Raw genomic sequence first — 14,608 nt, 5'->3', positions numbered from 1 at the left:
TCTCTTCATTCACATCCTCAAGACTTTATGGATCCATAGTGTTTATCCCATGCCCCTTTGAAATCCTTCAGTTTTTGTCTTCACCACTTCCTCCGGAAGGGCATTCCAGGCATCCACCAACCTCTCCATGAAGAAATACTTCCTGACATTGGTTCTGAGTCTTCCTACCTGGAGTTTTAAATCATGATCCCTGGTTCTGCTAATTTTTTTTCAACGGAAAAGGTTTGTTGTTGACTTTGGATCATTAAAACCTTTCAAGTATCTGAAAGTCTGTATCATATCACCCCTGCTCCTCCTTTCCTCCAGGGTATACATATTTAGGTTCTTCAATCTCTCATCATAAGTCATTTGATGAAGACCATCCACCTTTTTGGTCGCTCTTCTCTGGACCGCCTCCATCCTGTCTCTGTCCCTTTTGAGATACGGTCTCCAGAACTGAGCACAGTACTCCAGGTGAGGCTTCACCAAGGACCTGTACAAGGGGATCATCACTTCCCTTTTCTTACTCGATATTCCTCTCTCTATGCAGCCCAGCATTTTTCTGGCTTTAGCTATCGCCTTGTCACATTGTTTCGCTGACTTCAGATCGTTAGACACTATCATCCCAAGGTTTCTCTCCTGCTCCATGCACATCAGTCTTTCACCCCCCATCAAATACATTTCTTTCGGATTTCCACACCCCATATGCATGACTCTGCACTTCTTGGCATTGAATCCCAGCTGCCATATCTTCGATCACTCTTCCAGCTTCCTTAAATCCCGTCTCATTCTCTCCACTCCTTCCGAAGTGTCCACTCTGTTGCAGATCTTAGTATTATCCGCAAATGGGATACTGCGGCGGCCTTGCAGCTCCAGCCCTCCTCTTCACTGCCACGGGAATGGGATCCCACGACGGCATCACTCCAACTGGCCTCTTCCAATTGGGCACAAATTGGGTGGGCCTCTGCCCACCCATGGTTATGCCACTGATCTGAATGTCGGGCTTGGCAGGTGTACACACGTGTGTGCATGCTGACATGCACGCCTGCATCACTCTAGCAGCCGCGCGGGCTGGGCAGAGGCCCCATGTGGTTGGCTGATAAACGTTCCCCACTGGCGGAGAGAAGGTGGCTGTGTGGGTTGGAACAGAAGCCCGGCATGACCGGCAGAGAAAAGGCCGCATGGGGTTGGAGGAGGTCTGAATCTCTTCCAGTGATGTGTCACTGGGTGGGGGGGGGGGGGGGGGGGCAGCTAATATCTGCATAATATAACGATACTTATATCAGTCACTGTCAAATGCCGTGCTGTTTTTCATGAAGTAGATACCTGCACACCGGGATTAGACTGAAGACATTACCCATTTCAAAGTAGCTACTGAATTTTTGCCACATGCTAATGACTTTTTAACACCACAGTCTTGAGTTTGAAAAAAAACGAGCTGGAGGTGAAGGCTGTGTTTCCCCACGTGTCAGGGATATGTCAGAGGAGGCTCTTGGGGGCTTGTTAAATTGTTTTCTACTAACACACCGTCAAACCTAGTGCCGTAGAGCTGGCAAGACTCCCTTGATCAGAAATTGGCAGCTCACTGTTACCCTATGTGCTAGTTTACTAGGCACCCAGTACCTTCCTCAGCAGTTGCAGCTCCTGACAACAATCGTCTTCTTTGCTCGCTCACTGACTGTAACACATCTCTTTCATTAGGGCCAAGAGCTTCAGGCAAACGCCTCTTGGCCTTCCTCCCCCTGCTGCCCGGGATTCAGCTGGGACTCACGCTCCCTTCATCTGTCTACTGGGTTCTCACACAGACTTCCAAACAAGGGCGTGACGTGTGTGTGTGTGTGTGTGTGTGTGTGTGTGTGTGTGTGTGTGTGCGCGCGCGTGTGTCCCAGCTGTACGCTGTAATGCCTGGGGACCTGCAGAAACCTAGCAGCTTTTGTAAACGAAAACAAGAACAAGAATGATTTTTTTCAGCTTTTGAGCGAGTCTATGACCTGAAGCTTACTGACCATTCCCCTTCTTCCCCCTGAAGGTGCCTTCCCTGCCTGTTTATTCTATGGACTATTTGATAATAGACCGTCTTTGAGCTACCAAAGCTAAGCAGCTGAGATTGCTTTGTTTCCATATATTTATTGTCCATGATGCAAGCTTGCATAAAAACTGAAACAGCCGTGGAACTGCGCCCTTGTTTGTTTTGGTTTTAGGAATTTTATCTGATAACATAATAATATAGTGCTGAGATTTTCTTTAGCGTGTTGTGAGTCCCTTGGTACTTTGGATGTTACTGTAGTTCACCTTCAGCACCCACTGCACTGCATCACATTTTCAAAAGTGATGAATTTTTAGCAGAAGTGAATCGAAATGGTCCAAAATGATATATTAATTTCAGTATTCTGATAGTTTTAAGACAGGATTGAAACAGAAAACAGTAAAACAAGATTTATATATTACATGACATTTCTATTGCAGGGCATAATGGTTAATTAAAGTGAAAGTGAGAACGAGGCTGCTTAATCAAGAATCAATATTGTTCTCAGAATAGAGCACATTTCCTGTGACGAGTTCTGTATAAGCTCTCCTCTCACATGGGGGGTGGCGAAATGGATTTCTGACACTGTGGCACCTCATAACTTCATATTAGCTTTGGGAAATTGCTTTTTCCAGACTTCTCCCCGTCAAGAATGTAGAAAATAGAAGGGAGAAGATCGTCCTTATGCAACACTTACAAAAATGCCCAAATCACTTCTTTCATTTCCAATAAACAGCCCTAGGAGAACGCTGAAAAATATTCAAAATAAAAATACACGAGAACTTTCCTTTAAATCTGTTTAGAAATTTAGGGGGATTTCTCAAAATGCCACCCTCCTTGCAAAAATTGTCATTTTTTTAAAATGTAAAACATATTAGTTGTTTAGCAGTATTCACAAGCCATCATTCTGCATATAACAAAAGCGGCTTATGTTACGCAGTAACTATAAAAAAATAACATAACAACAAGTTATAAATACCTAGTGACCGGGGAAATATTTTTGATAAAATACGTAAGCTGAAAACCCATCCCAAATTACTGCATTATCTACCGGCAATCTCTCACCTCTATCCCATAACACACATAGTCAGTCCCTAATTTACTGTGGCAGATTTTTCAAGATTCTGAGGCAATTTGGTAGCACATTTGCATATTAAATAATGTTAATTTGTAATTGTATTTCTTGTGTCTGGTTAATCTATTTTGTTCTTTTGGGGGGGGAGGGGAAGGAATTTTGGGGCCGATATCCAGCTACTATATAGCAGTGTGCCTGCACTACTGTATATACTCGGCTGGATAAGTTTTATCTGGCTAACTTTAGGATAGACATTAACTACCAACGGAGGACTATATTGTGCAATATATAGTGCAATATATATATTGTGCATGGTTATAGCCCATCACTTGTATGGGCTATAACCATGTGTTGGTTATAGCTTCAATATTCATGTATACCATTTTTAATTTATATTAATGGTGAATTTTTAGTTTAAAATCTTTATACCATAAAAGGTGAATTTTTGAGCACGTCTTAAACGATGAATACAATGAAGACCACTCTCTCCCACAGAGTCACCCCCAATCCGCTTGTTCTTAACCAGGAAATTGTGCACGTTTATTTTGTTTCTACGCAGGATGCCACCGTCTCTAACTCTGTTAATGCAACTTCTGCGGAAAATGGGGCCGTCTGCCCGACACTGCCAGTGTTTTGATGAAAGCCGTCTTCCTCAGGGACTAGGAGAGCTGTGTTACAACAAATCTAGATTTTAAAAATTCCGGCCCCACCTCAGTCGTGTACATTAATAGTTACTTACATTCGCGACGTTATATTCACTTCTAACACGCCGTGTCTGTATGTCTTTGTGATATTTAAATGTTCATGGGACCAATCACCCGTTTCAGATCCTGTCCTCCTGCTCCTCACTTACGGGCCGATACAGTACAGTGCGCTCCGACGGAGAACACTGTTAACCTGCCATTGGACGCGTGTTTTCCCTTACCCCTTATTCAGTAAGGGGCGGAAAACGCGCGTCCAACCCGCCGAACCTAATAGCGCCCTCAACATGCAAATGCATGTTGATGGCCCTATTAGGTATTCGTGCGTGATTCAGTAAGTAAAATGTGCAGCCAAGCTGCACATTTTACTTTCAGAAATTAGCGCCTACCCAAAGGTAGGCGCTAATTTCTGCCGGCACCGGGAAAGTGCACAGAAAAGCAGTAAAAACTGCTTTTCTGTGCACCCTCCGACTTAATATCATGGCAATATTAAGTCGGAGGTCCCGAAGGGTAAAAAAAGTAAAAAAAAAAAGAAAAAAAATATTTTGAAGTCGGCTGGCGGCTGTCGGGTCGAAAACAGATGCTCAATTTTGCCGGCATCCGGTTTCCGAGCCCGTGGCTGTCAACGGGCTCGAGAACCGACGCCGGCAAAATTGAGCATTGGCTGTCAAATCCGCTGACAGCCGCCGCTCCGGGCCAAGAGGAGGCGCTAGGGACGCGCTAGTGTCCCTAGCGCCTCCTTTTGCCCGTTTCTACCGCCGGACCTAATTTAAATACTGAATCGCGTGCACAGGCGAGTGGCCTGTGCGCTCTCCCGCGGACTTTACTGAATCGGCCCGTTAGTTGGCTTACTTTCTAGCCGGACAAAAAGTCGGCCTAGTGGCAGTTGCTGACTGCATATGGATATTCAAATGGCAGCATTTAGCTGGATAAGGCCGAACTTAATCAGCTTAAGTGGCACAGAATATTGGGCCCTTCGTGACTTGCGCGGGGTGGGGGAAGGGAGAAGGCCACAGTTTACCCCTCTCTAGCAGCTGGCCAAAAACAGGAACTCATTCTCCTGAACGGCTTTTGCCGTCAATATGGCCCTTGTTGCTGCCGCCCAGAAGACATGCAACGTCAAAACATCCCCTCTATATGAGGGAGCGGGTAGGCGATATACTGAGGCCACAGTGGCATGTGAAAGCCTGGGAAGATTCAGATAAAATGGGAGGGGGGGGGGTTCTAATTTTTCCCCCCAAAAGCCAGAAGTGGAAAATTCTTAAAGTTCCCTTCTGTGTTTGCATTATTGTGGTTTTCTCTGACTTTAAGTATTGCTACAAGGCTGTCGGGAAAAGGGGAGGGCGCAAATGGAAGCACTGGCCTAGGCGCCAGAGATTTATTGTACGCCACTGCTCTAGAACATGAGGTCATGGTAGACATAAGAAATTTTTTTTTACTCAATACTGGCTCACTTCCTCAAATTTATATTCAAACAAAATTTCAAAAACTTGAGGAAAACTGCAAACAAGCAGATTTTTTATTAACAATAACACTTAAAAAAAAGACCATTCAAAAAAACAACAACCAACAGAGAGTGGTATCAGAAAAAATATAGTGCTTCCAGTCTCATGGGCTCTTGCCCTTACAGGGCTGCAGCCCCTCTCTTGTATAAACACTGTTTGGTCACGTCATCTACCAACTCTCATATGGCGTGTCTAATGCCAATGTGGGCGGGCGAATCAGTCAATATCTATGCGAAAAATGATTGCGACTTAACATAAGAGATAAGTTCAAATTTAAGTAAAAATTAAGAAGGGTTTCACATTTTAAGAGATAATGATATGGTTAAAATGGGAAGTGTGAGGTGTGTGTTTTAAAAAAAACGGGAACTTCAAGGGAGGTTTTTTGCACATAAAAATAGAAGGTAAAAAACAAAAAAAATAATAAATTAGACACGCCATATGAGAGTTGGTAGATGACGTGACCAAACAGTGTTTATACAAGAGAGGGGCTGCAGCCCTGTAAGGGCAAGAGCCCATGAGACTGGAAGCACTATATTTTTTCTGATACCACTCTCTGTTGGTTGTTGTTTTTTTGAATGGTCTTTTTTAAGTGTTAATATAAAATCTGCTTGTTTGCAGTTTTCCTCAAGTTTAGACATAAGAAATTGCCATAGTGGGTCAGACCAAGGGTCCATCAAGCCCAGCATCCTGTTTCCAACAGAGGCCAATGCAGTAGACTCAGGAGTAATGCTTTCTGCCATAGTTCAATAATGCTGAAGTGTATGCATGTGCTTTTAACCTCACAGCGAGCTGATCTTCTAAGACAATGTACATGGGTACTGTGTATTGATAGGGGCTGAAAAGTATGCACATAACGCACCCTATGAAAAGTGTACCCTGCAATGGCTGAGGCTCAGGGATGAAGCCCTTAGGCAGCCCTTAGGCCTTCCAGGAGGGAGGGAGGCTCTCTTGGGGGGGGGGGGGGGTCTAAGAAGCATCCAGACATTAAGTGAGGGGGGTTAGTCTCATTCTCATTGCATTTCGCTGAACATTTGTGTTGAAGTCTGCCACGTGGAGTTCTGGTTGTAGTCAGATTAAGGGCTGCCAGCCTGGGAGATCCTGCTGTCAGAGTGTCTGCCTGGAAAGAGTCGGCAGAAGCTCATCTGTTCAGGAAAGCGTTTCCAGTTCAGCTACACTAAAAAGCAGGCACCAAACAGGACAGAGCATGGGGAGGGTCCCATTCTCTTAAGGGTACCTCAGAGCTAGTGGGCAGGAGGGGGGGGGGTGGAGAAAGCCCCTCCTGTGGGAAGGTTTTGCAGTGACTGTGGCCTTTGGACTGGGTACTGCCTTGTTTTTTGCTGTAAGCATCGCCCTTCGCTGCACTGTCCACTCTCTGATTTCATTTACCTGCATCGGTTATTCCCGATTTATTTTTTGAACATCACCAGACTGCCTGGCAGCGCGTTTTTCCTACTAGAAGATATCGGAAGACCTCCCTAAAGGCTTTGAAAGACTTTTGCTTTCCCCACATCAGGAACGAACGCTAGGGAGCATGGGGCTATCTGCTCCCCTCCCCCGCCCACCCACCACTCCCGAATGTGCTCAAACGGCCGGTGGAATAGGGACTACGTCCCGAAAAAAGACAAGCGCAAGCAATCTCTATTCAGGGAAGGCAAGAAAACAGCATGAGCCTTTGCACGGTATTCGGAGCTCTGTGCCCAAAGCGGAGAAAGGACATGATGCTGTCGGGCACACAGGCAGGCACGGCAAAAAGGAACAGGAGGCGGGAGCAGGCACTGCCTGAAAGGAGCCGGATCACATGACACGCCGGAGAGAGGCAGGAGGGCACACCGAGTGCCACACCAGCGTGCCAGACAGAGAGAGAGAGAGAGAGAGAGAGAGAGACACGCAGGGAGGGTCATTTTCAGAGCCACTGCTCTGCCCATGGAAATGCGCCTTTACAAAATTGCCTACCCCAACATGTGGATAAAAGTACACGCACACGCTTGTACGTGCAGTTTAGGTGTAACTGTGTGCAGGTAACTTTGGTGGGATAATTTTCAAAGGGAAAGTATATTTGCGTGCTTTCTTGTAGAAATTCGGCGTAAGGTCTGCCCGCATTGGTGTACAGTTGGCAGGCTGTGCACCAATGCGGGCAATTATAAAATTATCCCCTTGGGGTTCAACTGTAAAAGCCCGGCGCGTGCCAAAGCCGGGAGACCGCGCGCAGAAGTTGGGCCTGCAGGCGCCGGGCAGATTTTAATTGGCGCCCGCGTACGGGCGTCCCTCCCGGTAGGCGCACAAAGGGGGTAATTTTCAAAGGAGTTATGCATGTAAATGTGACATACTATCGTAGCAATTTTCAAAAGCTATTTACTCGAGTAAAGTGCACTTACTTGAGTAAATCCTATGGACAATTCAATGGCATATATTGTAGCAATTTTGAAAAGCCCACTTACTTGAGTAAAGTGTATTTACTCGAGCAAAAACCAGTTTTGCTCGAGTAAATGCTTTTTAAAATCAGGCCCACAATGTTTATCATGAAAAGGGTGCACGGGCGTTCCAGGATTTATGGATGAAACCAGCACAGAAATACTTACGCTCACAAGCGCACGCCGGGGTCCCCTACCGCGCGACTTTACTTCTGCTATGGATGGCGTGTAAGTCTTAAAATAAACCAGGGCTAGTCAGCGGGGCTTTAAGGGTAGGGGCTAACAGGCTAAAAGGGAGGCTAATTAGCTAGGGAGGTTAGGAAGTCCTATCCTTCACCTGGGCGAACTGGGAACAAACTGGTGAAACTGGGAATTGTGTGAGCGCGCATGTTTACTAAAATCCCCCACTTATGCGGCAGAGGCGGCATTTGTGCGCGCAAGTGCACATCCATATAAAGTTGTGCGCGCCTGTATGCGTGTACAGCCTATTTTATACCATGCACACATATATGCGCGTATGTTATCACATGGCCAGGTCCTTTGGCACGAGCTGGCATACCCACATACATGTGCATCCGTGTGCCAGTATCAAAGTTACCATCCCCCTTTGTACCTGAACTCTAATACTGCTGTAAACTGCCTTGAGCATCCTTTGGAAAGATTGGCTAAAAATCCAAAAGTCAGATAGCTGGTGCAGTACAAATCTGGTTCTTGTCATATCTCTCTGACGGGACCCAGCAGATTAAAATTGTTTCATTCTGCTCCTCCTGGTACTCAATAAAATCTGGAGTACCACAGGGTTCAGCCCTCTCTGCAGTACTTCTTTTATGTTTACCTGACTCGGTTGTGCCAGTTATTAGGTCAACCAGCATTGTCATTTTACTGATGACATCCAGTTTTCTTTTCTTCTAAAATGATCTTGGTCTGACACTAGCCAGACGATTAATGTCTCCCTTCCATTCAAAGCTGATTCTACCCAAACAGACTTGTATTAAATGTTAAAAAAAACCTGAAGTCATTATATTAGGTCAGCCTCTTCCATATTTGATTCCTCCAGCATGACGTTTGATGGCATTTCTGTTGCTGTTTCTAACAAGGTATGAGATCTGGGCACATACCTGGATCTCAGGTTATCAGTGATATCCCAAGTAAGATCAGTTCAGACCGCATTCCTCAAATTTAATGTTATTATGCCACCTCAAGCACCTTCTCAAACTGGCTAACATCCGCACTGTTCTTCAAGCACTAGTTTTGTCTGGAATTGATTATTACAATTCCCTCTATATTGGTTTGCATCTATCACCTATACGTGCCCTTCAAACAATTCATGAATCCGCAGCTCTTCTCCTGACGGAAGTCATATTCAAGGGTACATTACACCTATTCTCAAGTCATTACACCAGTTGCCATTTCACTATCGTATGCAATATAAAATTGTAGTGATTATATAAAATTTACTTTTCAATGTCTTTTCACCTTGGATTGAGTCCACCCTATAGACTTACAAACTCTCACACCTGTTATGTTCTTCCAGTCAATATTTACTAGATACTCCCGTCTCCTAGAGTAATGTGCCTATTCGTGACCAGAGAGCGCTCCTATGGTCCTACAGTATGGAACTCTCTTATCAAGCTATGTCTGTCTGACCCAAAACGGCAAGGAATTGAAAAATTTTTTTAAAGATGCATCTGCTCAGCTTAGATTCACTAATCTTGAATATTTACTAGATACTCCCGTCTCCTAGAGTAACGTGCCTATTCGTGACCAGAGAGCGCTCCTATGGTCCTACAGTATGGAACTCTCTTATCAAGCTATGTCTGTCTGACCCAAAACGGCAAGGAATTGAAAAATTTTTTTAAAGATGCATCTGCTCAGCTTAGATTCACTAATCTTGAATGATACTATTTTTTGGGGTGCACCTCATATGCATTGCTGACACCGATTGATATCTAACATGATTGTAGCGTCTTGATATTTTTCACTGTCACAGATTGTCATCTCTTTGACTGCTCCATTTGTCAAACTTGTAGCATGATGATTTTTTGCTGTTTCGAGTGTATTATTGTTTTGCGAAATTGTGTATGTTTTATTGTACCCAGCCCCAAACATTTCAAGGAGGGCAGGTAATAAATGCTTTTAAATAAATAGATAATGAAAGACAAATGCAGTCTGACATACTAGACTCCATGCTGTACAACATGGCCCTGGTCCTGGTCACCAGCCTCTCGCTCAGTCACGAAATAAAGCATGATCAAGTGATGCGTGCATGTTTAGACTTTGTTCAGCATCACCACTGCTGGGGATGGGGAGTGCATTATAAGCATTTAAAGGATTCAGGGTTTTGGGGTTTTTTTTTGTGCTGCCTAGGCACAGTTTATGGGCATTCTGTGCTCTTTGATGATTTTAAACACCAGGCTTCAGAGAAGGGGCAAAAAAAGAAAGTGAGTAGTAACAGTCAATCTTTGGCCTCCAGAGGTGCACTCCTGTTCGGAGCAGTGACAGCAGAAGGTGTACAGTGCATCCTAGTCTGAAAACACTAGATGCCATTTTATGATGGATAAGCTATAGAAGTGGGCAGGGTGCTGGCAGGAATGGGATGTATGAAGGATGAATCTCTCTGTTATGGCGTGACTGCTGGAGATGTAGGGTAGGTGATGCAGTGATGGAGCCCTCATGCTTGACAGATGACTTTCCAGTGATCAGGGCCCATAGTTTTGCTGGCCTGTATGGAAGGGGGGGTTGTGAGATAGTGAGGCCATGACAGCAATGCAGGGGTTGAGGACTGCATGATGCGTGTAAAGAAAAGTGTGCTGCTGCTGCTAGTATCCTATGACTGCTGTGCCTTCATGGATAGGACAGCTGTGAGTGAAGAATACAGATTGAATAGATAGGGAGAAAATATATTTTTTTCATGTGGATTCATGCTGGCTTTTTATACCAAAATCTCCTTGTGGATCCCTAAAAACAAGAGGATGGAAATGAAGAAAAGATTGCATGGGGGTAACTTGCTGTTGCAGCAGTCACTACCCTTAACCAATAAGTCTACATACTGTTAATGCAACGCCATCATTGCTCTCTGCTTCAATGGCAGGGGAAAAGGGGTATGGGATTCAGACAGCAACCAACGAGGGCCCCAACTTTTACAGTCTGGGGAAACAAATAAGCATGGGAGTAACTTGCTGGTGCGGCAGTTACTGGTGCGGCAGTTACTACTCGTTAACGTGCCTTTTTGTAAACTGTTGTGATGGTTATCTAACTCAACGACGGTATAGAAGAGTTTTTAAATAAATAAATAAATAAATAAGCCTACATACTGTTAATGCAACTCCATCATTGCTCTCTGCTTCAACGGCAAGGGATAACAGGAAATTAGATTCAGACGGTAACCAACGAGGGCCCTGACTTTTATGTTTTAGGAAACTGACAAGCATGGGGGTAACCTGCACAGCACGCCAGACACTACCATAAGCTTCCTGGGAAGATTGGATGGACCATTTCATCCTTTTCTGCCATCATTTCTATGTTTCTATGTTTGTGTTTCTAAGTTTCATGTTCTTCAATATATTAAGGTATTGGCAATTTATTATCTGACTACAAGAAGCCTTTTTTTCCCCATGTGTGTGAGTGCTGGGGTTTTCTCTATAGATTCCTAGGGAGCAAGGACAAAAATGTGTTTCAGAGAATATGTAAATGAAGAGGTGTGGACACTGAAGCGTGGGCCAGCATTTTTGGCTTCTTGCCATTAGACTGTGCTGATACTGCAGATAGATCATGCTAGGTGCAGGTTCCTTGCCTTTTTTTTTTTTTTTTTTTATAGGGGACCAATATGACTTGCATGTCTAGAAAGGGATACTCAGTCTCATGCATAAAGAAATGAGGCAGTTAATGCATGCTATGGTCAACATATGTCTGGTCGCTGGTAAATGGTATATTAGGATATCATAAGAATCTGAATGACTGGGTGAAAGGTGAGCCAAAGCCGATAAAATCAGGCCTAGCTTGGGAAGTGTCTTGGCATGCAGCTCGGCATCAAGAACCCAAGACAGAGGCATGGAGTGGGAACACTGGAGCAGGACCAGATGAAGAACAGGAACAGTCTGAAGAGCTGAATACAGCACAGAAATAAAGCAAAGATGTGCTACTGTTTTTCTTCCATATACTGTCAACAATTAGGGCATGCTTCCTGCTGAACCAATGGGACTTTCCATTGGCCTTTCCCTGCCTCTGTGGCTCCTCTGCAGCTTTCCAGCCTCTGCCTCTGTGGCTCCTCTGCAGCTTTCCAGCCTCTGCCTTATTGGGTCGCTGGTTCCAGCCCCATCCATCCTGACAACCATGGCTTGGAGCAGGACAGGCATAAAATCTCTCCTGCCTTGAACTGTGAAAACTGCGGGTTATAAATCTTTTAAAATAATATGCCCACTTTTGCCCTATTTGCCTCTATTTGGCTCTCGACATAGTCTCTGCTTCAGCTCTAATTAGCAAACATTTGTATTCAGCAGTCTGCCTGAATATCTAATCACCTTAGCCTCCTTTCCAGCCTCAAAAATGGATGAATCAATGGCTTTACCATCTGAAAGCGATGAAGCTAAATTGGCCACACTAAATACATTCACCATGAAACTAAAGAGATGGATGGGCATGTATTTAAACTTGAAAGGAAGGTAATTAGGAGGATTATTAGGAGAAATTTCTTGGCACAGCAAGACTGAGCTGAGTTCTGAGTTAGTAGAACGAGAATGTTTGGAAAAACCAAGAAAGATGGAGCAAGGGACAAAAAGAGAAATGGGCCCAGTGCTGTCATATGGAATATCATGATGTGTGGTCTAAAGAAGAACATAATTCAAAAACAAGAAATTATGCAGAGAGCGAGAGGAATCCAAGAACAGACTTCATATAATGAGACGTATGTTAAGAAGACGACGAAGAAACAACAAATGGATCTCATAACCTAATTTAGAGTAACTTGGTACAGTTTCGTTGTTCCAAGTGTTATGTATGTGTGAGAGGGTGAAAGTGACAGAAACAATGGGGATCATAAATCCACTTCTATCTCTGCTTTACTTACTTCCTCTGATATCTTGACAGAAACGTTAATATAAGGGCAGCTAGAAGTAACTTATTAGTAATCCATTGTGGAAATGTTTTCTTTTTTATCTCATTAAGTTGTGTGGAAAATGGCCATTTTTTTCCCTAGCCAGACAGATTACATTAATAGTTAAACAGAATTACAAGCAGTAATGTACAAATATAGAGCGCCAATAGTAAATATAACATGATACATCTTGAGGGAGTTATAATATATTCTGCTTAGCTTTCCCCAATAACTGTTGTTATTGCGAGTAAGTCATCTGAATTTTCCTATCCATCATCAAATGGACACATGAAGTGAAGGGAATATCTTACTTTTTGAGGTTATGCTTATGAAGATTTGTTTTGTGTCTAGAGGAAGTCAAAATGGGGAAATGGTTTCTAAAAGAGCAGCGCTAGTTACTTTAGACAAGGAAGGAGATGAAAACCATGTTTATGTGCGAATTTCTAGAGCTTTCCAACTCTAACCCTACTGAAAATCACTTCACCCTCATCAAATCAAGGTCATTTTGAATAGGATGATCATCTCGCCCATGCTCCACATTTCCTCCAAGTTTTGTATACTGTTGGTGAATTTTGCAGAATTTACCGCATCTCTGGATGGACAGATTGAAGTAGCTCTTAAGAAATTTTTTTTTTAACTGCATTAAAAATAATCTGGTCCGCACACATTGCTACGCTCTTCTTTGAAATACGTTAGCAGTTATTGACAAGTTTTGGGTTGGCAAGTTACCAGAGTTACTGCTAGAGAGGACACCTACCCATGGTTTGTGAATCCTCGGACAGTGAACAAGAATTTCATGTTTCCATGAAGGCTGAACAAGGTTCACGTTGTTATGAATTTTTCATGAAGCCGCATGAAAAAAATACATCGTTTCTCGTATGCACCTGAATGAATCCTGTTCTTCTGTAATTCCGATTCTACGGTTCAATGCGAAAGCTATAATGAGAAGAAAATAGGCATTTCCTCTTTTCTTTTATTTTAGTGCAACTTTAATTGAATGAATATAGGAGGTTGTTGCTCACAAATTTATTCTGAGGAGTCACACTGCTTGTTTGCTTTATGTCTTTTCTTAGCTATTTAGGAAAGCTAATTAGAGTGTGACATTTTCTCCTCTCAATTTATATTCAATAAGAACTCTACTAAGAAAGCAGAAAAGCTCAAGTCTGGGCTGTTGCATTTGCCATTCCTTCTTCGGCCGGATCGCTGGGAATACCATTAATTAGCATCATTAGCTTTCAGGCACTGTCAGCAGTTACTAGCAATTCCTACTTAACACCTTTCAGTTATTCTCCATTGTCACATTCACCATTTGCATAAAAGCTGCTCCAACAGACAGCGTTGACTTTGGCAAGGACGCTACAGTTTCTGCAGGTTTGGAACACAAAATGGGAGATTTTTATTTGGCCATTATGCTGGGTAACTCCCAAATAATTGTCAGGTAGATACTAAACTATAATTGTAAGCATTCACGAGAAATTTGGGTAGCAGATGGTGCTTCACACACAGTACTGCACTCAGAAGCCCCATCGCCTCTCCTGCGCCTCGCTTCCAGTCCATTAGAAGAGGACTGGAGTGCATTCACTTAATCTGTGGATACGGCATCTTCCCTCAGGCTCCCCAAAAATCTCAGCTTGTCCTTATCTGAGTGACAGTGAGGGGGACGGGGGAGCGCATGCACTGGAGGGAGGGTGGAGAAGGAGGTGAGAGCCTGGGGCAAAGTCATGGGCCCTTGGTTCGCCAGGACGTTAAAAAAAAACCCAAACAAAAAGGATACCCCCATTCTGGTGGTCAGTGTCACTATTAGCTATCTCCCAATATT

The 14,608-nt window shown here is 43.8% G+C and overlaps 1 protein-coding gene across 2 annotated transcripts in view; it reads right to left on the bottom strand.

The window, feature by feature from the left end:
- The window catches only part of CHST8 (carbohydrate sulfotransferase 8), a 556,907-nt gene that overhangs the window by 32,765 nt on the left and 509,534 nt on the right, over positions 1–14,608 (bottom strand). The window lies entirely within an intron of this gene.

Source organism: Rhinatrema bivittatum, chromosome 7 (assembly GCF_901001135.1).
Source record: "Rhinatrema bivittatum chromosome 7, aRhiBiv1.1, whole genome shotgun sequence".
NCBI lineage: Eukaryota > Metazoa > Chordata > Amphibia > Gymnophiona > Rhinatrematidae > Rhinatrema > Rhinatrema bivittatum.
This window is presented reverse-complemented; position numbering and strand designations above follow the sequence as displayed.